This window comes from Rhynchophorus ferrugineus, unplaced genomic scaffold (assembly GCF_030347505.1).
Source record: "Rhynchophorus ferrugineus isolate W39M unplaced genomic scaffold, kcgeb_rfMv2 rfM1, whole genome shotgun sequence".
Classification (NCBI taxonomy): Eukaryota; Metazoa; Arthropoda; class Insecta; order Coleoptera; family Curculionidae; genus Rhynchophorus; species Rhynchophorus ferrugineus.
The window spans coordinates 74,236,742-74,259,220 of NW_027472580.1; the positions used below are offsets into that span (position 1 = coordinate 74,236,742).

At 32.7% G+C, this 22,479-nt stretch overlaps 1 protein-coding gene across 2 annotated transcripts in view; it reads left to right on the forward strand.

Annotated features, from left to right (window-relative positions):
* The first annotated feature begins 4,695 nt into the window (after positions 1-4,695).
* LOC143199833 (major facilitator superfamily domain-containing protein 12) overlaps positions 4,696-22,479 on the forward strand; it is a 236,859-nt gene continuing 219,075 nt past the window's right edge. The window contains exon 1 of one of the 2 annotated variants that reach the window (XM_076409967.1): positions 4,696-4,866. The gene's annotated coding sequence lies outside the window, so the exon portion shown is untranslated. Of the gene's footprint in view, positions 4,867-5,530; positions 5,628-22,479 lie in introns of those variants that run through there. The other variant, XM_076409981.1, reaches the window with a different exon arrangement.

Consider the following 22,479-nt stretch of genomic DNA (forward strand, 5'->3'; position numbering starts at 1 on the left):
ATAAATTTCTCAAAGGGTTTAGCCATAACTCGCAATAAATAAATAAGGCGATGTAATACATAGACTATTTTCGGGTTTTGGTATCAGTATGACTTCAGCAGTTTTCCATGCATCAGATACATAGCTTAACTAAATGCAAGCATTAAACAGGTGCTATCTTTGGAGTATTTTAAGAATCTCTTGCGTAACTGGGTCATAGCCTGCTGCTTTTATCAAATTAAAGTGTCATAACTTCTTCCGAAACTTCCCTATGAGTAAGCATTACAAGCCTCTCAAACAGTTATTGGGATTGAGGCAAGGTAGAATATTAACATCTCTCTTCCGTATGATCTTCAAATATATCAGCTTTTTGAAAATTACTTCAGGACCACCTCATATCAGGCTTTCTAGTAGTAGTCACTTGAGCTCTGGGATATTTAAAATGTTTATATCTTTCCAGATATAAATTAAAATTACTGAATTATTTTTCACCGTCGGACCTTGTGTTGTGTTCAACACCTAACATTTTAAAATATCCCGAAGCGAATGAAAATTTCCTGTTAATTTGTTACATGTCCAATTATTTCCAATTAAATTATCCACTTTTTTCTATTCGACTAATAATCGCCTTCCACGATACGAGAATTCAAATACACCACATCCATTATCTGCCGGTTAATAAATTACGCGTTCCCACTGGCGATTCTCAAGCGAGAGGCGCCCCCTATCGACAGCGCAGCAGTTTCGTCCCTCGCTCAGGCCATAAAATTGATTAATAAACTCGGTTGAATGAATCAGAACGTCGCTCAGCAAGTGCCTACTCCGTTGCTGCACGCCATCGTTGCCATGCACGATCTTGACAAATTATGAACGCGATGTCCGGGCTTCGAACTCCCGATGCCGATCCCCCGGTGCCGCGATGCCGTTTCCCCGTCGCCGGCTCCCGGCGGCAGAGCCCCGTCGCTCTCTGATGAATTAAAAGATAAGGTTCGCGACAATGTTCGGTCTCGATGCCTCAGTTTTAGCTGATTATCAATTTATTATCGGCGCCGGATTAATATGGTGCTAGGTTTAATGATTGTTCGTCACGGAAAGGCAATGATTTGACGTTTTGATGGATCGAACATTATTAGTTTTGATATTGACTGTATCGAAAAAGGCTTCGTTGGACTTTTCTGTTCCTGCTGGTCATTTCTGTATTTTTCTCTCAAATTTAATATATAGTCTATCCAAAGTAACAGTGAATTTATGTCATAAAAACGTATAGTGTATTGCCTATTAGAGTTAGTAAATTGGTTTTAATACCAGACAATATTGATTCCCATTTTATTCCAGTTAACAAGATATTCGAAGCTATTTGATCCGTTCGAACATGTAACCGAATCAGCCTAATCGCAAAAGTCAAAGATGTTTGTCAAATATCTGTAAAATTCATCAAAATTAGTGATAATAAGGTTATAAACCGGCACACGCTGTTTTCTTAATTTTTATAAATTTAAATACTAATTTTGAACAGAAACGAGGTAATTATTCTTATTTGTTCCGTTCTTATTAGTAAAATGAGTTGGAGAAGTTAGTATGGCTGCTGGGGTTTTTATTGGGAATATTTTTTGCGTTACAACTGCAATGAACATTAATATGGACTAATGAAAATGGAAATTAATGGAAAACAATATAAACAAACAATATATATATATATATATATATATATATATATATATATATATACAAACAATATAATTTCGGATTCACTGAAACAAAAGTATCTACATTTCTTAATATTAGCTCTATTCAGGTTTAAATTTATGTAATATATGAAAACGGTGAGTAGTTTTTTAATTTAAAAATAATTTAATACCATAATTCCAGAGATAACTGTTATACTGCGGCTGTAAAGAAAACTTAGGGGATAAATAGCTCTCTGAAGGATATAAGTCAACACTGTTAGGAAGCACAGGATTTAAACATTATAAAGATAACCCAGGCAGAGATTCTATGGAATATCCAAACGTTGCTTTTAAATAATAGCGTTTTTAAGAGAACATAATAAAATTAAGAGAGATTCGGCAAGTAAACGCGGCAACCAAGGAAACAAGAAGTAAACATAAAAATGTAAATATGTTCTATAATGAAAGTAAAATACTTTACTTGGATGTACGATCATTAATTAGCAGGATAAAGCCTCCAGGGGATACTATAGGAGATTTAGAAAATAGTTCATTGTAAATACAATAAAATATCCCTGAGCTACAGACTAGTATGGCTGATTAATTAACTGTTCTTTAAATCCTTCGATAATGTATGCGTTAGATGTATTATAATATTAAAATAAATTATATTTTATATATTTTTAGTTTCATTATATCATTTATATTAGAATTTTATATATCGAAGATAAAGTAGACTAAAATGGCCTAAATAAAAATTATATTTAAATAAAAGGGTATAAAAAGATTTAACATCTTATACAAATAAATATAAATCAATTAGAGATAAAAATAATCGGTATAACAGCTACTTACACATTAAATGGTAATATAAATAAATGAAATTTTGGGTTTGCGAGATTTTGATTAAGTATACCAAGGATCGATGATAATAGCGAGAGATAACATATCAACTGAAAAGTCCTCGGTCTACCATAGTAAAACATATTTTTTGGGGAAATTGGATTTTTGTATTCAACATAATTCCCTGCAGGGGTTATATTAGGGAGATTATAACTTTTCGATACCATTTTTGTAGTATGATTCGTCCTTTAATTCAAAATAGGTCTCAGTTTCGGCGATCACGGCTTCATTCGACGAAAATTTCCCAGAGAGCATTCTTTTGAGATATGAGAACAGGAAATAGTCGCTATGGCCAGATCTGGAGAATACGGTTTAGGTGAGGAAGCAATTCGAAGCCCATTTCATGGATCTCTGCCATCGTTTTCATTGAGTTGTGACACGGTGCGCTGTCTTGGTGAATCAGCACATTCCTTTTTTTCAAATGCAGCCGTTTTTCGGCGATTTCGTCCTTGAAACGGTCCAATAATGCTATGTAATAGTCGCTTTTGATGGTCGTTCCTTTTTCAAGGTAGCCAATGAAAATTATTCCATGCGCATCCCAAAATACAGACGCCATAACCTTGACAGCCGACTGTTGCCTTTTCCCACGCTTTGGAGCGTGTTCATCGTGTGCAGTTCACTTAGATGACTGTGGATTGGACTTGGGAGTAAAATGATGGAGCCATGTTTCATCTATTGTCACATATCAACGCAAAAGCTCGCATTTATTACGCTTGATGATCTTCAAACACTACTCCGAATCCCACTTTGCACAGACCTTTCCGATACCCAAATATTCGTGAGTGATGTTATATACACGTTCAGTTGATATCTTTATATTGTCTGCTATTTATTCAATTTATGGTCATTCAAATCATTTTGTTGATATTTTTAGTATTTTTGTCGGTAACAACCTCTTTCGGGCGTCTACTATTTTCTCCGTCTTCGGTGCTAATTTCACCACTTCGAAACTTAGCATACCTTGATCGTTAAATTTTCTGGGACAGTATCCGGAAACTGGGTATTATGCCACGTTTCTGCTTCAACTGTATTTTTTCTCTTCAAAAAGCAATATTTTATAAACATGCGAAATTCCTTTTATCAATTTTTTTCACAATAACAAAAGTTGCTTCACACAAAATGCTCTAATTCACATACTAATGATACGGTAGCTGTCAAATTTATACATGCATCTTTTGAGGGTTAGGGTTACCTGAAAAACATATGGATTTAATTCTAGTAGCGCTATCTATTTGTCAGGCCGGGGACTTTTTAAATAACCTGTAATGTATTGATTATCTGACGGAATATCTAAATAATCCGTATATAAGTGCTGCTGTACAAATAGATACCAAAACATTATGGGCCTATAAAGTTGAGTTATGAGAATATTTTGGGAAAAGTAATATCAATATAATATGAGAGTAGTATAAGAGACATCAGTATTTTTGAATAAAGCCAAAGGAGATATTGTGAAAGCATGCAGATACTATAAGAACAATTATTTATACCGAGACCTTCGGATTATAAATCTCATAGGGAAAATACGATATTCTCATAAATAAATTTTCAACAAGACAAGAAGAAATACTTCACTTCCATGTTAATACCGAAGCTCCGCAACTATGGGATAACACTCAACTAGGACGCAAACTACAATTAATTGATAGTGATAAAATTAATAAATGGTGCTACAATATTTTATATTATTTTATTTTATTAGAGACTAGGTAAAGGCCAAAGGTTATTCTTAGATAAGTACCTAGGCGCAAGTCAATGTAGAGTTAAATTATAAGCTAGTATCGATTAATAATATTTTAATACATACAAAATAATGTAGAAAATTGTTAATTACGCTAACGCTGACATGTTGATCCAACAAAAAGTTATGATCAGTATGCCGAAGGTCCTTTTTAAAGATTACTTTATGGGCCTGCCATAGGTTTTTCTTTAAATATATTGAATGTTGTATTCTTGATTAATTTATCATCCTGTTATTGTATTGCATAACGGATGTAATATTATCAGACAATAACGACATGTGTCGGAGCTATTAGTTCCATCTGACATGCAAGTACGCCAACAACAACAATTATTTTTTACCACTGTAATCACATGTTTATGACCATATGTACTATGTCATATTTCCGAGACAAGTTCGGATACGAACTATATATCCTTTATGAAGTACACTATTTGGTGAAGGTCAAGTGCATACTGTCTATTGGTATCATACAGAATTTTAATCGAAACATGAACATTATTAACTAACAAAAAACTGACGATTCGGTACGCGATATTGCTAGTGTAAATGTGATTTGAGCATTAAGGAATTTTAGTAAGTTATTTGAGATTATAAATATATATGATATGTTATTGAAGTGTAAAATGTTTTAATGATAAAAATATATTGAACACGTTTATATATAAAAATTACGATTTAGGAATTAGTTGAATTTAAATTATGTAGAGAAATAAAAGTTTTCAAAATAATTACAAATTATGTATTATCAAGTTTGAATAAGGCTCGAACTTATCCAACACACCGCTGTATAATTACCTTTACAAGATCTGATAGACAGATTTGTATAGGGCTCAAAGGATAAATAAAAGATCGTAATGTCATAAAGAAGCAATTGAAAGGATAGGGCGACAAAAAATTCTAAGAAAAGGGACCTAAAGGAAGGTGGATCGGAGATATCGTAAAGTTTAGAGGGCCCAATTGGTGGAGAAAGGTTCGTGACTGCACAGACTGGAAGCATGATGAAAATGCTTTATCATTTTCGTTAAATTAACTCTATAAAATCGTACGGGCATAAGAAACAATAAAAAAGTATATGAAAATATGTAATTTTTTTCAGTTCACCTGATGATATACGGCGGAAGCTGTAAACTGAAAATTGTCCACGAGCGAGAGACACCCAACCCACGTCAGCCCCGGTACCCGAATAAATTTAATATTTTATATTAAAATATGTTACAAAAGTATCGTGCAAAAGTATCCAGCAAAAGAATAAATCAAGTCAAACACACGGTTGAGTTGAAATTTTCTTTTATGTCTACTCTCTACAGGACGATCGTAATACGCCTGGTCTTTGTGTGAGTACAATACGGCATATATAATATTACCTCCAATGAAGCTGTCATAAAAATGATATTTTATAGCGTTATAGATTATTTTATCAGAAAATATCTGAGTTTATTTGCATGATACCTATGAATAGTAAGAGGATTTTCCAAAATTTAAATTATTTTCGGACATATAGCTGTTTTAAGGCCGATGCCGTACAAATGAAACTTTAAACATATTCTTCAAGACGAAGTTCAAGTAAAATGATTTATTCAAATTTAGTGTTAACCTTCTCTATATACTCTCTTATTGTATTAAACTGAAGCAAATATATTTCGCAAAATTACGTCTGTTTAAGAAAAATGAGAAACTGTTTTTACATTTTCTGATAATAACGTAGATATTTTCTTATATGTTTATCACAGGGAAATTAGCAGATTTAACTTTATAGAAAATTTTGGGGAAATGTTTCGCGTCGTCCAATATCTAGTTGTCGCTGCTTTTAACTTATTACTTTCTTTAATCGCTATGATAGGAGCCGCGATAGGATCTGATTGGCTCATTGATTGTCTATTTATTTCAGATGATATTTTCAGTATGCATAAGGCATAAGGAATAGTGCATTTAAATTTTTATAACGCCTAGAGATTAAGTTATTAGTTCATTGGTATATATGAGTGGATAGTACAAAAATTAAAGTGAATTCTCGATCTTGAACATGTTGTTTACCCGGATACACAAATAGTAAAGAAATTCTGAATACTTCTAAGAAGTATTTGGTTGTCTTTAAAAAATGGTTGATAATATTAAAAATCCCAAACCGACATGATTAAGTGTCAAAGACATTTATGATCGTTATAGCATGTTTTGTTGTAAGTTGGGATAAATTTAGTCATATTAGTAATATGATTATATGAAATATGAAATACTTATTTTAGGATCAATTATTGGATAATTTAACAATGATTGAAATAATAGCAAACTATTAAGAGAGAATTAACGGAACTTTAATTAACCAGGGATTTTGGTTCAAAGTAATTCAGGATTATTCAGATTATTTAGTGCTTATTGCCCAACTAAAAATACATTTACTAAAGGCCATCTATTAGTTGAAAATTTAATAACCAGCTTAAACCCCCTCATTGCATTGAAGAGAAAGAAATCGTGTAATTATCTGACATATTTTCGAATCTAATAGAGTTCCTGGATTAAGGAATATACATCGTCTGGCTAGTATATTCGAGAAATCATTTAAAGTGCTCATCATCGGTACTTTCAATACTAACGTGACATGTATTACCAGGAGTTGAGAAATTGCAACTTGACTCTATACCTTAAATTCCTGATGTTCCTTCTTATACGAACAAACAGAGCTAGGCAATATCTCATGCCGCAGAAATTTATTTTATTATACCGACTGTCACTAGGTCTTTAAGCTATCTCTTCTATTTTATCCTGTGGTATAGACGGATCACTAATGTATAAAACATATTTTTGTCAAATGTCTATGAAAAAATTTAAACTTAAAACCTTTTAATTATACACTACCTAATGATCTTCCAGAGAGAATATTTAAAATAATAAGGTGCGTTATATATATTGTACATAATTTTAACTGGAAAGAAATTAAAAGCAAACTTTATAAATATAATTGATAATATAAAAACATATAAGAAAACAGAAACTCGAATTGATATCTAAAAGTTTAATATGATGGAAATAAACAAGAATAAAAAGACAGAAGAAATAATTTTGATGTGTTCCAAAGTTCTTTGTTGATACGACAGAAAATTATTTTCTATATATACATTTTCTATATATATATATATATATATATATATATTTTCTATATATTTTCTATATATATATATATATATATATTTTCTATATATTTTCTATATATATATATATATATATATATATTTTCTATATATTTTCTATATATATATATATATATATATATATATATATATATATATATATTTATACACACAATGTTCGTTCCCATACTCCTCCGAAACGGCTTGACTAATCCTTATGAAATTTATTATGCATATTCAGTAAGTTTGTTCAGTAAGCATGCATTTTGTAGGTTTGGGTAGTAAATCGGCTACTATATATTTTTAAACCTCTAGGTGATAAGGGGTGTCCACCCCAAAATGTTTTTTTTATTATGCGGCATTAAAAAATACATACAACCCTAAATTTTTACTTTTCAATCACCAACCCCTGCTTCTTAATAGTCACTTTAATAATTTTATCATTTTTTATCCCGCTCGATAACATTAATTATTATTACTTGGTAAGTTATCCCCTCCATGTGTCTACCGGTGTCATTTCCCACCCACTAAACAACACGGAGTAGAGATGATAACGAAGAGGGTCTCCTGTTTCTCTCAAACAATAACCTTTCTCTCACTCTCTCTACAGTTTTCGGCATTATTTTCTACATTGTTAGTGTTTATGCATCAAGCGTAGTAGTTAAATATTTTAGCTATCTCAGTGTAGCTCTCATATTAAATATATTCTCAAGTAACTTTATTATTTATTTATTAATAACTAATATCTTCAAATAAGTTTTCTACACTAGAAATTCTCCAGAATTTATTTACATGGCAAAACAACGATGTTAAACAATGTTATATATATATATATATATATATATATATATATATATATATCTTAGTACGGACTCATGTCATTGTGATTCAAAAAAGGTTTTAATCTACCCCAAAACTAAAAAAAAAGGTATAATGTTCCTCGTTTTATGCCGTTCCCAACAGAATTTACTATACTTTTATTTCGTAATATCAAATGTCTGAGAAATATTTCCGCTATAAATTTTTATTGTTCAACCACTTGCACCCTCCTTTCGTATCAAACATATTACAACCAAAAACAATAACGACGTATTTCAATATTTCGGAGGGCCCCCCACACGAAAAATATTGAAATTAACTTTCGAAATATTACCTAGCAGAACACGCCATTCCGTGTACCTCTCTACCTACCTGGCGAATTCGTTTTATTGCTTTTTTTCCCTGCCTTGACTAGATTGAAAAATATATATATCCAAGCTATTTTAGTGTCGGACCTGTCGGTTGGTGTTTTATTGAGATTTTTGGTGGGTTTTCGATTTGGGTCAACAGGTTATTTTTATTTTAAAGGTACTTTTTAATTCATAGTCTTCTATAAGTATGGCTTGAAAAAAGCTGTTGAATTGAACGCTTCAAAAACAATACTAAATAATTCATGGTAACGAAATAAAGGAAGCTACAAAGGTTCCCAAGATTATTTTATACTAAAAAAGACAGGATCATTAATTCTATTGTGTATTTGGATAAAATGACTGTTAACTAACTGTTATTATTTGTAAGTTAGATGCAGATCGGTAGTGCTATGAGACAAGCAAACTTCTATCAAACGTCTATCAAACTTCATAAATAGTTTACAACCGAGCCCCCAAAACATTCACAAGCTTGAAAAGCATTTTTGCATATCATCATTATAATTCAAAAAAAAATTAATAGTCAGCCAACTTCTCAATGATTTCTTTCGTTCATTTGGAAGCGGTAAGAGAGAAACAATATGGACAGATGGAAATTAGTCGTCTATCAAACTTCATAAATAGTTTACAACCGAAATCGTGAAAAGGATCTTTATATACCATCATTGTAATTCAAAAAAATTTAATAGTCAGTCCTCTTCTGATATATATAGAGTAATCTTAAATCCAATCGTTCATGTGGAAGAGAGGTAGCTAAAGCACAAAATGAGTCATCAAGTACTTCACTTATTATTAGCTAATGTTAGCTGTGAGTTTTCGTCCATTTGTATTTCTCTCTTCCCTGGTCCTCAAAGTATTTGATGACAATACTTCACTTATAATTAGGTAATGATAGCTGTGAGTTTTCATTCACGTGTATAGGATATCACTATGAGATAATAAATAATATTCAAAATACTTTAATTATTGCTTAATAATTTGCGATTTGATTGATGTAGGTTTTATACCAAAAGTAGCACCATCTTATCATATTTCTTAATCTTCGCTGTTAGTTTGACTATGGTCTGTAGTAAATTGATTACATTCATTATAATTTTCATGTGGTTTATTTTGTACGTCCATATAGAATATGATTTTTATAAAGAAAAGTACTACACTGAGTCTGCTATTGTAAATTTTAACTAAAACTAGATAATACATGTACAGGAGGAAGGAACTGTTGAGGGCCGCAATACAGAAGAAAAGAATAGCATCTACTAACAGTAGTAAGCGAAAGCTTTATGAGCTTTTTCTTCTATAATATGGCACCTGTGAAAGAGAATAAACGTTACAATCCATACTAAAATCCGATTTTTTCGAACGCTTACCTTACTGTACTGTTATAATGTGATGCATGTAAGCGTGCTTTCCTCGAGATCCTGTTAGAAATGAGATTTTCGGATTAAGTCTTGAGTTCAACTCCATGTTTACTAATTGTGGCCTCAATTACTGCATATGTTGATACTAATCTGTCTACTGTGCAGTTAAGTCCACCAATTTAGGAAAGAGACTTCTACAAGGAGCTGGGAATAGATTATTGGTAGTGTCTTCTTCCACCGGGCTTTATATATTCCCACCAAAGTCATCCGTTTTCGTCGCAAACAGAGACACTCTGATGTCCATTACATCGGTATTAACAATCTTCCTGTGCCTGCAGTAGATCGACTTAGATTACTGCAAGCCATATTTGATCGTTGGCTTACCTGGAAGCACGTACCTCAAAACAATGGAGCTCTTACAAAACTCGGCGCTCCAAATATCGATGGATACCTACCGATCATCACCAGCAATAAGTTTTCATATATTTACTTACATATACCAATACTGCCACCTTCTACCACAACCAGCTCCACTTAAATTCGTGGTAAGATTGATTGCAGTGCCTTCCTTCACTATATCTTTCCTGATACCTTCATGGATTCATCATCCTGCCCCCGACGGCCGCCCCACTATCTATGTAAAAAACACTTTCGCCATTATGTTTGCTTTAATTTTCAAAAGTATATTTAGCTCCCTTATTTACTTTTTATTCTATTTCCCACATTTCCCCATGGACTTTCATATATTTTAGGGCATATTTTATAGATAACTCCTTTCGTCTATATTCCAAGAGGGAGCAACTTTTCTCTTTCATAAGAGCAAAATATTTTGAGCTACTCTCCCTCTATCTGGATCACAGGAACATTTATAGTGACGGCTCCAAATCCAGTACAAAGTTTGGTTGTGCCTTTGTTTCTAATGGACAAATCTACCCTTTCAGGCTCTCTGAACAGGGCACGATATTAACCTCTGAAATATATGTACTACACCAAGCCCTATTTTAGGCATTTACATATTTTTGTGTCTACATAACCTTATAGAAAATGACTAATTCTTTCAGACCCCTACAGAGAGCTTGTCATCGCCTAGTCCCTAAATCTATAAATCACCTGCGATCGCTATTGATGACTGGTCATTTGCTAACGCAAGTGTGAATCCTCACGGTACTATACTTGGGAATCAACAGGTAGATGCTGCAGTGATGCCTGCCGTCCATTCTTAACCCTTACCAGAGCCTCAGTGCAAATACGACGGGCCATAGAGGATGGATTAACGAAATTCTTTGAAATCAAAAGTGACTTTGTTAGTCGGTTAGACTAAAGCACTTTCATTTCTCACAAAACCACTTGGTGCCCTCTCTGTTCTGTCTCTGTCTGCAGTCTCTGTCTTCCACCACGACAAGTATAAAATTCGTGCTGAATAATTATAGGAACACTCTAGACACCGAAAACAGTGATTGGTTGATTGGAGACTTATTTGGAGTTGATTATTATCATCAAATTGTGTATTTGTCTACGTCCTTTGTAGGAATGTTCTGTCCCATTTATAACTTCACAGTTCAACTTCACAAAATGCAGTCAAAATGAACTTGTTATACAATAGTCATTATGCATGTGTTAAGTGGCATTCCCAATACAGGACACTGAAAACATGTTTTATTCAATATTTTTGAATAATTTAAATCATTTATCAAAATATATATAACAGGTCAATTGAAAACTCCCCGGCCTACCATAGTAAAACACATTTTTTTGAAAAAATTATTGTTTTTTATTCAATATAATTACCTTCAAGAGTGATACACTGATTATAGCGACCCTCCAACTTTTCGATATCATTTTTGTAGTACGATTTGTCCTTAACATCAAAATAGGTCTCAGTTTAGGCGATCACATTTTCATTCGACGAAAATTTCTTCCCAGCGAGCATAATTTTGAGATATGAGAACAGGAAATGGTCGCTGTTGCCAGATCTGGAGAATACGGTGAAGGTGTTGAAGCAATTTGAAGACCATTTCATGGATTTCTGCAATCGTTTTCATTGACTTGTGACACGGTGCATTGTCTTGGTGAAGCAGCACTTTCTTTTTCTTCAAATGCCGCCGTTTTCGGCGATTTCATCATTCAAACGGTCCAATAACGCTCTGAGATAGTCGCTGTTGATGGTCCTTCCGTTTTTAAGGTAGTCAGTGAAAATTACTCCATTCGCATCCCAAAATACAGACGCCATAACCTTAAAATACAGACCACCCGGATAACTATTGATTGGACTTCGGAGTGAAATGATGGAGCCACGTTTCATCCATTGTTACATAGCGACGCAAAAACTCGAGTTTATTACGCTTGATCTTCTTCAAACACTGCTTCGAATCATTAACTCGTCGTTGTTTTTGGTCGAAAGTAAGTTCGCGCGGCACCCACTTTGCCTGTGCAAAATAGTTTTAGTCATACCCAAATATTCGTGAATTATATGATGTAAACGTTCAGTTCATATCTTTGGAGTTTCTGCTATTTCATTCAATTTCAATTTACGGCCATTCAAGATTATTTTGTGTATTTTTTAAATGTTTTCGTCGGTAACTCTTTTGGGCGTCCACTGCGTTCAACGTCTTCGGTCCTCATTTCACCACGTCAAAACTTAGCAACCAACCCTTGATGATTAATTTTTCTGGGGCAGCGTCCGGACACTCGGCATCAAACCAAATTATTTCTTCGACTGTATTTGTTCCGTTCAAAAATGCACCATATTATCAACACGCTAAATTACTGTTTACCCATTTTTTCACAATAACAAAAGTTGCTTCACTCAATATGCTATAATTCACAAACTAATGATTCGATAGCTGTCAAATTTATACACGCATCTTTGAGTGTTAGGTATAACTAACAAATATATGTATTTAATTCTAGTAGCGCCATCTATTTTTCAGGCCGGGGACTTTTCAATTGAAGTGTTATTTCAACTTTTATGTGCATATTCCTGAAAATTATATATGTGGAATACACATGTATATGAACATATTTGACTTATGATACTGACCTATATATCATAAACCAACATAAAGAAAATGCAAGGAAATGATGCAAGATTTGCAAAAGCCAGACGATCTACATATGCTAGAAATGTCAGGTTCAACTTCACACAGAGTATCAAAAATTTCTTACTTTTTTGCCTGGAAACTGCCAATATTGCGCCAACGCAAAATTGATTTTGGTGTAGATGGCAAAATATACTGCTAGTTTTTAATATTTATAATTTTATTTCAATTATTTTAGAGTGATATTGATGACAATGAATATCATAATATTTCACAATTTTTATTTTTGGTAAGAAAAGGGTTAAGCGCAAAAGCACAAAAAAGTCGATATTTTCCCTAAAAAAAATTAAAAATATTTCTTAAACGTGTCAAAATTTGACAATTAATATTTAATTTTAAAGGTTCAATGAATTTTGGTACTTGATTTCAAAGATCTAATAAAACATATAATCGCTACATTTAAAAATCTATAGAGAATATCGATATTTTTTTGGTGCTACATCACCGATGGTAGCATATTGGTTGAGAAATAGGTATTATCCTATAGCGCAGGCTATGGATTGGCGACGGTAATAATAATTGTCTACAGCAATCTGTTTTCATTTCCTTGATTACCTTTTTAAATATTTCCTCTCAGCATATTTTATTTTTTTGTTTAATATTAATTGCTAGATACTGTTCAGAAAGATTCTAAAAAGCTAGTTCAGTATTGAAGGCTTAAATATTCAAACTTCAATTGTGCCACTGAAATGTCATGTGTCACAAAGTAATTTGATACTTTCACGGAAATCTCTTCTGAGCAAATTTTGGTACACTTATTTTAAACCATATACCTTATATTTAAAACACTTGCACATTTTTTGATACCGCTGCAAATATACTTTTTGTGGGAATATCTATATATAAAGTTTCAAGTATTTTCAAGTTAATCCTTCATAGTCTAAACGAAATGAATATATAATATTCAATATCTACAGTTTAAAACTATAGGATAGCTACTGCGTTTAAGACTTGGAATGGTTTTATTTTAAATTTTTTTAATCTTAATTATATATATAATAATATTAACCTTTTATATACTCTGTATGAAAAATTGAACTTGGAGCATTAGTTATTATTAAAACTAACTGCGTTAGTAATAATATCGGTTTTTACTCATATTTGTACATCTTATTTTCAAAACTTACTTCAGAACCGAAGCACTTTATATTTACATCGCTCATTAACATGTGTAGGATGACATTTTAGCCATTTGATGTAATTTTAGTTTGTTGTAGTTGCGTTCTTAGTGGTAGCTCTTTCAAAAAGGGCTCACAGTCTAGTAAAATGCAATGGATTCATCGAAAACCAAAGCGTTAAATATTGTCGAACATTCAACTTATTTCCGAAACTATTACATCAATTATTAAACAATTTTAGCGACGGGCCTGTCGGTTGATTTTTTTTGTTGAGATTTTCGATTTGGTTTAATAGGTAATTTCTAATTTAATGACGATTTTTAATTTACCTTCTCTAAATGTGACTTGAAACAAGTAGTTTAGTGGAAACTTTGAAAAACAGCAATACATAATTCCTTGTCTTAAATGAAGGGAACGATAAAAGTTTTCAATATTGCTTTACAAAAGTGTAATAAAATCATTACTCTACCAGAATAATAACAAAAAATTGTGGAATTATTTCTCCGAAAGAGGAAGAGTGCAACAAGGAAAAAAGAAAACGCCTTCTATTTAGAAACATAGCTAAATAAGATAGGTCTTTTTTTGTAAAAAATAATGAAATTATTAACGGAAATCCTTATATAAATAACATTCAGTATGATATCTATGTAAATTGGTGCATGGACTTGCATGGAAATATATGGTGTTTTTATATAAATGCTTTATTACAAATTTCTACAGTAAATCAGTTTTATTACAAATTTTTACAGTAAAATTTCTAAATGAAATATGCCTTGTTACTTCAGCTTTTTCCAAATTTAATTTACTTCGTATTCACTATTACAACACTTGGAATTTTGACGGTTAAGAATTAAATTTGTTCATATATATATATATATATATATATATATATATATATACTACGTTACAAATGCACTGCTAAGTATGGCTTCAATAAATAATTATTCGAGATATTCATGCCATCTATTTTTTTTATAAGAAATTTGTGAAACTATCAACCATAATACTTAAAATACATAAAAGTTATTTTAAGCACTTCCGAACTAATTAAAACAAACATTATGGGCCGCTATTTCTACATGCAGTAAATTTAAATTATAAAACCAATTTGAAGACCTTCCTCAGATACGCCGTATATATGTTCCAACGTTGACTAGTTAAACACGCGTTATATTAATAAAGAAGAAATTGAAAAGCTTACATGAAACGAGCGAAAGGCAGACACGTAACGGCTTTATTATTTTGAAGCTTGGACGAGGGCAAACCTGAATTTTAATGACGACAACCCGCCCTTCCCGTGCTGCAGATGCAGCTTAAAAGCTGCCAACGAACGAGAGGGGCTCTGCTGTAAGGGCGCCGGCTTTTTATTACCGTGACCTGGACCGTGCGGATTTTCATGGGGTTATTAAGGGAGATCACGGTAAGGCTTTGAAGGACAAACCGTCTGATAGGCGTTTAATATTTGATGTCAAAAACTGATATTGATGGAATATTACACAATATAATAATTACGCTGTGCTAAAATGTATAAAATACTAGCGACCCGCCCCGGCTTCGCACGGGTGCAATGCTGATACTAAATTAAATACACTACAGAAAAAATATGAACGTTGTATATAAAAACATAGCGGCCCGCTCCGACTTTGCACGGCCATAAAATATATATGCCTATGTCACTCAATGAAAACATGATTAAAATCGATCCAGTATTTTTGGTTCATTCATTACTGCCCTTGGCCTGCACGCATTAAATTTGGAGTAAAACAATTCCTCTTCCCCTATACTTACTATGAAGATTTCCTGCAATCTTTGGAATATCTAAATTCATACAATTTTTATTACATTACACATTTTTAAACGCAAATTTTAAATTTGTAATATCTCCGAAAATATTTGTTTAATTTCGATGCTGTAAGGAACCATATTGATCTATATTAGTTGCACACTGTATTTAAGGTACTTAATTCGATAAGTATTAATGCCGTATTGCTTAAAATAGCTTCGTAAATAAGCCATTTTCTCACATAAAAAGTAAACAATAAAAATGGTTAATGTGGGTTATCCCTAAAAGATAAACATATACCATCCGGGAGTTTTTTGTAGACCTTTTTATGGTGTACAATACTGTAGTACATTAATTTGATCTAACTCGTAGGGTTAGGCAGCGTTTTTACTAATTGCCAAATAAGCCTAAAAAAATAGGTTAATTTACGACATCACGTTAGAAAGCTCTAAAATTAGCAATATTGCCTTAGTATATTATGCATGTATTATACATATAGACCTTTCTCTTGAATCACTCTATCTATTGAAAAAAAACGCATCAAAATCCGTTGCGTAGTTTTAAAGATTTAAGCGCACATAGGGATATAGAGACAGAAAAGGCGACTTTGTTTTATACTATGTAGTGATTAGTACCAAATATGCCATTCAATAATAAAGCAGAAAGTAAAATTTCTTTAAGTAAATTAGCTTTTTTGTTGTTATATATATTACCTATCTCAGTGATGACATTTTAATAATAATAATCTGAACAATACTTATTCAATTAGTAACATTAAAAAGTACTATAATATTAAAAAATAAAGAATTTCACATTAAAATGGCTTAACGTCTTTTCTATATTAATATTAACATGTACAATATCACTACGCCCTAATTCTGTGCCTTGATATTGACATGGCGAACAAGCATTTCTTCATGACTAATTTCATCGAGATTGTGGATAAGGTCCTCGGTGATCTGGTTTGGTTTCATTTCCGAATTTCTCTTCATTTTTAATTTCTCTCAAATTTTGAAATATTAGCGGGTGTTTCAGTATTCTTCAATACTATTTTCTGAAATGTCCAGGCTTATATCCAGATCTCCAGATATCCAGATTGCTCCTCTTGTTACAACCCCATATCTAGAGGGGTTAGAATATGGAAGGGACATACATGTTATGTAGGAATAGCATAATTTCTTCCTAATGGTTAATATTTTCTACATTTTTAGATTACAGTGTATATTTAATATCGAGTTCCTTCTCCTTTTTTACATACACTTTCAAGCATTACATCACAATGGTATTATTTATTCTATTAAGGAGATATTAGTTTGTCTTAATATGTATGTACATTCAAACAAAGTCAATTGTAAAATAATTTTTCGATATTTAATTTTGTTTAATGATGTCTTCAATTTCGTTTTGCTTCCTCGTTGTCTTAGCCTTGGGCCAATATAGCTAGCAAAGTAGTTATATGTTGAAAAAGATAAATAAATATCAGTGATATAGATCAGAGAGACCTCAACGCAGTACCGACAAATTATCTGTGTAAGTTCTTACTTGATTTAAAATGAGACCCCTTATGCCACCTTTTATGAATATCGGCGCCGAATCTAGAAAAAAAACTTTTCTTTCTTTATACGATTTTACCACTTTTTAACCTTTTATTTAAATCGATAGTTGAATGGTTTCCTTTAAAGTCGAATGTATTGAAATTACATCGATCCGCTACTAAAAACTTTTTAAGTATATTCATGTATTTTATTTATTTATTTGTATATCCATGAAAAAAATTACACGGCGTTACAATATTTTTACAGAATGTAAAATTATTATTAACATAGAATATTTTAAGTAGGTGTAAAGAAATCCTATGGTATGGCGCTAGTAGAAGAATCATAAACGGTTATTACTTTTGTTAATGTGATATGAAAGGGTACCCCATATCCCAATCTGCAATCAGCTATCATCCCATCCCATCATATCCCATCCTTCATAGTGCAAATATAACAGTGCCCAAGCCCCCAGCTACGTTGGACAAGATTTCAGGTTCTGATGAAGGTGGTGCCGGTACTTGAATGCTGAAATAGAAGTCCGAATTTGTTATTTCTGTAGTAAAATAGCATTTCTGTGTCTTTATCTTTATGGATAGAATAACTTATTTTCACGTGTTATAGGTCAATGAAATGTAGGATTGCGGGAGAAGTAATTCCAGGTTAGCTCATGTCCTTGCAAGCTAATTTAATTATTTAAATTAAACGCCAGTCAGTGACATATGGGGCATTTTCTTCGATGACATTTTCCTATTATTCAGGTGTTACCAACATCGTCACTCCATAGCATCTGAGACTTCTAGGCGAAAAACTGATACAGGTTATTTTCACAAGACTCTTTTGTCGAAATGAATTTTCCATTGTCTGTTATCAGCACGAACTCCTAAGATATGTAGTCTTCAACAATCTGTTATTATGAAATTTATTATTGGGAATAACCAAAAGTACACTTGTTTAAAAATTTTACATGATTGGATGCGTAATATATGCGTATGCATCTTAAAATTCAATTAATATTAAGATATTTAATAACAGTGTTACATTTTTTATGCATATTTAATTCCCAGCAACCACTTTTTTCTTAATTATTTGTCTTAATTATTATATTTTTGGAGTATTATTTTATTATGCTTGGCTTGATTATGAACAAGTGGTTTGATTTTTAAATCGACTGAACTTAACAACTGTTTTGCAAAGTTATAAAACAGACAGTGAATTAATGCTTCTCGACTCACGCAATCTGCTTGAAGTTTGCTTTAAACAGTATGTTGAGGAACAATCAGAGTATCAAAAGTGAATAGTTAATAACAAATTTCTAACACTAATGGTATAAAATTTTAATTTTATGTGAATCTTTGAAAGCCCTAACTTTGTTAATATGGACCTGAGCTTATCGATTTTATAAATTTTAATTGATAAAGTGGTATGTTTTCGTTGACGCGAATTTCATAAACAAAATATAAACAAGCGAACTTTCTACAAATTCCATATTCCATATTGATATCGTCGATATATTCAACGTTAGCATATTTTGACGGAGTTGGGCAAATCATCTTTAAGCTGCTAATTTTGAGTATCAGGAAGGTAAACAATTTTTTTCCGCAAACAAAGTTGTCGCCTTGATCGATATAGTATTGTAGAATATATTGCTGTACTGGTGTCGTAAGAAAATAATTTACTAAATAATATATTTTCATTTTAATAATATTTGTCTTACTAATATAGTAACTTGATCTAAATAGTCTAATACAAATTTTGCATAAAATTAACATTATCATAAGTAGAAAATGTATTATTGGAATTTTAAAAAACCTGCCGATTGTAGAATACATATCGCAATTTATTTGATATTTCTAACGACCGTTAAAACCTTAGACTCATACAGGTTTCTACGTTTGGTAATGGTCGAGGATTAGACCGTGTGGTTCTAGGATATAAATGACCACTAGGATTAGGTCTCTCTCTCTGGTCTCTTGATTTGAGCCTCTTACTACATCCGCATTACAACTACGACAACTTCCTACAACAGTGTTATCGCGTTAATTTGTTTCCAACTAATATTAGTGACTATTCCATCAAACACAGAAAACGAATGTTGCAACATATTTGTGGGAAATCTGCAACAATATATTGGAAATTAACGAGGTTTTATGCGGTCAGGGGATCTAAAGGCCAGGGCGACAATCTCTCTCTGTCTTTGTCTCTATTGTCTATTTTCGAAACTACCGCCACCCGTGTTAATGTCATCCATTTCCGTCTTCTGGGCTCATTAATTCGCCATATTGGTAACCTCAATTTGTTCGAAGTGTATTAAGGATTCTCAAAACCGAAGATGATGAAAAGTGTTTACGCTACGTGGTTGGAATGATCGCAAAATGAGGAACCCATTGAACGTTGCCTGTTGAATATTCTTAATATACTAGCTGAAATTGGAGATACCTACGAATAGAACAGATCATAGAACAGCAAACGTAGCATAATAAAACCGCATGGCCTTCCATGCATCACATAAGCCGGGATTCGCCAAACTTATTAAGAAGCTCGATGAGACAGTCTAGTGGTAGACATTTTGAATATTGCAGGTCAACCTTCAGAAAACTCAGGTCATCCTCTTCCATAGGGGACGTCTTGCACCGTGCATCTCGCGCCTTATAATCCAGAATACGCTCATTCCATGGTCGGATATATTCATCAATCTCAGTCTTCTCTTCGACCGAAAGTTCAGGTGGAATTTTCAGCTTCAAACATCCCTTCAAAATGGTCCAGGTATAATCAACTTATTATTCTCGCTCATCGATCGGCTCTCGTGGACTTTCTTGTATAAAACACTGATTCAGTGATGTTATACGGGTCCAGCGTTCACGTAGTCAAGTCCAATCAATCAATGTGCGACGTTTCGTCAGGTACAACTGAATTCATCGAGAAGTAGATATTTCCCAAGTTCAAGATTTCGAGATATATTTCCACTTTTCGTCTCTCGGATAATAATTGTATTATCGAGCTGGCCGATGTTTTAGACCATTAATTCATCTAGCTTCCCCTTTCTAGCTCAACCCGATCGAGTAAACCTTCTCCGACGATCGATTAACTCATATTCGCGAGCTGTTTGATGTGATAAAATATCACACTCTTTCCAGGCCCTCATCCCTCCTAACGGTTTCACCGGTTAGGGGTATTTTCCTTGCGAAATGTAAGAAGTATCGGTGAGGATCGTGGGATGAACCGTTGGGGGGAGGCCAAATAAGAAGATATATATATATATATATATATATATATATATATATATATATATATATACTATATTTAGGTAGTCAAATCTAGCAACATCTCCCAAAACCAAATACTTCTAACCGGAGAAGCCCTAGTTTCTCAATTGCTCCCACCTAAAGTTGGATCCACATTCCTCCAAACAGTCCTCGGGCCGTTGATTCTAAGATGCAACTAACGAATTACAATGCAAGTACTTCACTGGACGGAGAGTATTGTGACGAGGCCGCTATATCTTAGCCCGCCGCGTATTTAGCAACGAGGAACCAGCTGTGGGCAATGCGCGAGTATGGGTATTATGCGGTCAGACAGTATAAAACACTAGGATGATTACACCTCTCTCTTTTTCATTCCCAAATACCTTAACCACGTAAATCCGGAGAATGTGCTCAAGAGCAAATAGAGATTTCACTTTATAGGCTTTTGGAGAAATGTTTCGCGACGGCCAATATCTAGGTATTTTGAACTTGTTTTTATTTTGAGAGCCATTTTCTGAGTAGAAGAGCAAAGTTCTACTAGCGTTTTTCGACGTTTCGTAAATTATAATCACAATTAGTTAGTTATAACGCGTATTCATTCTAAGAAGTGTAAATGGGTGTACAGCAAAACATAATGAGTCTTTCTTTTCCTTTCAAGAAGTTTCTTATACTTAAAAAATAGGTCATTTAAAAAACCCAAATTATCCAAATTAGGCATAGAGACTTACCAACAAATGGGCATACAAATGTTTCTATTTTATTTAATAAGTGTTGAGAAATTTAATTTAATTATTTATTTCAATTTTATTTATCGATGACACGACGTTAGGGTTTAGACTCGCGATGGCATGGTGTCACGTTACATACCCGCATAATAAAATCTGTTTAATGACCAATCAAATGTCCCATATATTTTCTAACACTGCAATAAGTTAGATATCTATAATAAATATTTAACTATATCTGTAATGTTCACTCTATCTTCTGAATATTGTACGCTCCAAAGCTTTTTTTCCAGAGACCATAGGATAAAGGCTCATAGCCCAATGTTTGTCGTGTTAAGTACACACGTGTGAACTCGTGGATATGCTATAATAATCCGAAACATAAAAAGAAACATTAAACATGATTCCTAGTCAGGTAGTACCAACTATAGTTGTCGCGAATAATCGTAATTTGTGTATAGTCATACGAAAGGTCTTTGTATTAGGGGAAATTAACTTGTAATCAAATTTAACCGATTCCATGCGCGAGAATTTACCTCAAATTTTAACGGAATATTGACTAGTACCTACAAATTAACCAATTCGAATATTATACTAAATTAAATTCCTACACCAACGGACAGAGACTATATTTATCAAATTCACTATTATTGTAATATAATGAACACGAAATAAAAAGGTATCGTCAAACTAGATTTCTGCTTGGTCGAATCTTTATTTCCCCAACACGCGTTTGCCCAATAAAATATATTTCCCAACTTTTTACGATCCAGCTACCAAATAACAATAATGGTGTTGAAGATAAGATGTTTTTGTATTTCTCTATGGAAGTAATTTCATATAAATCGAGCCAGCGCATTATATCCTTTTGTCAGTGGACGAATCAGGTGTAATGATGGGCATTTTGTTCGTTGTAACAAGAAATACATCCATGAATATATTGATCATGGGACGAGTAGTATTGTTCAGATAATATTATTTATTCTATTGTATATTCAATATTAATCCTTAC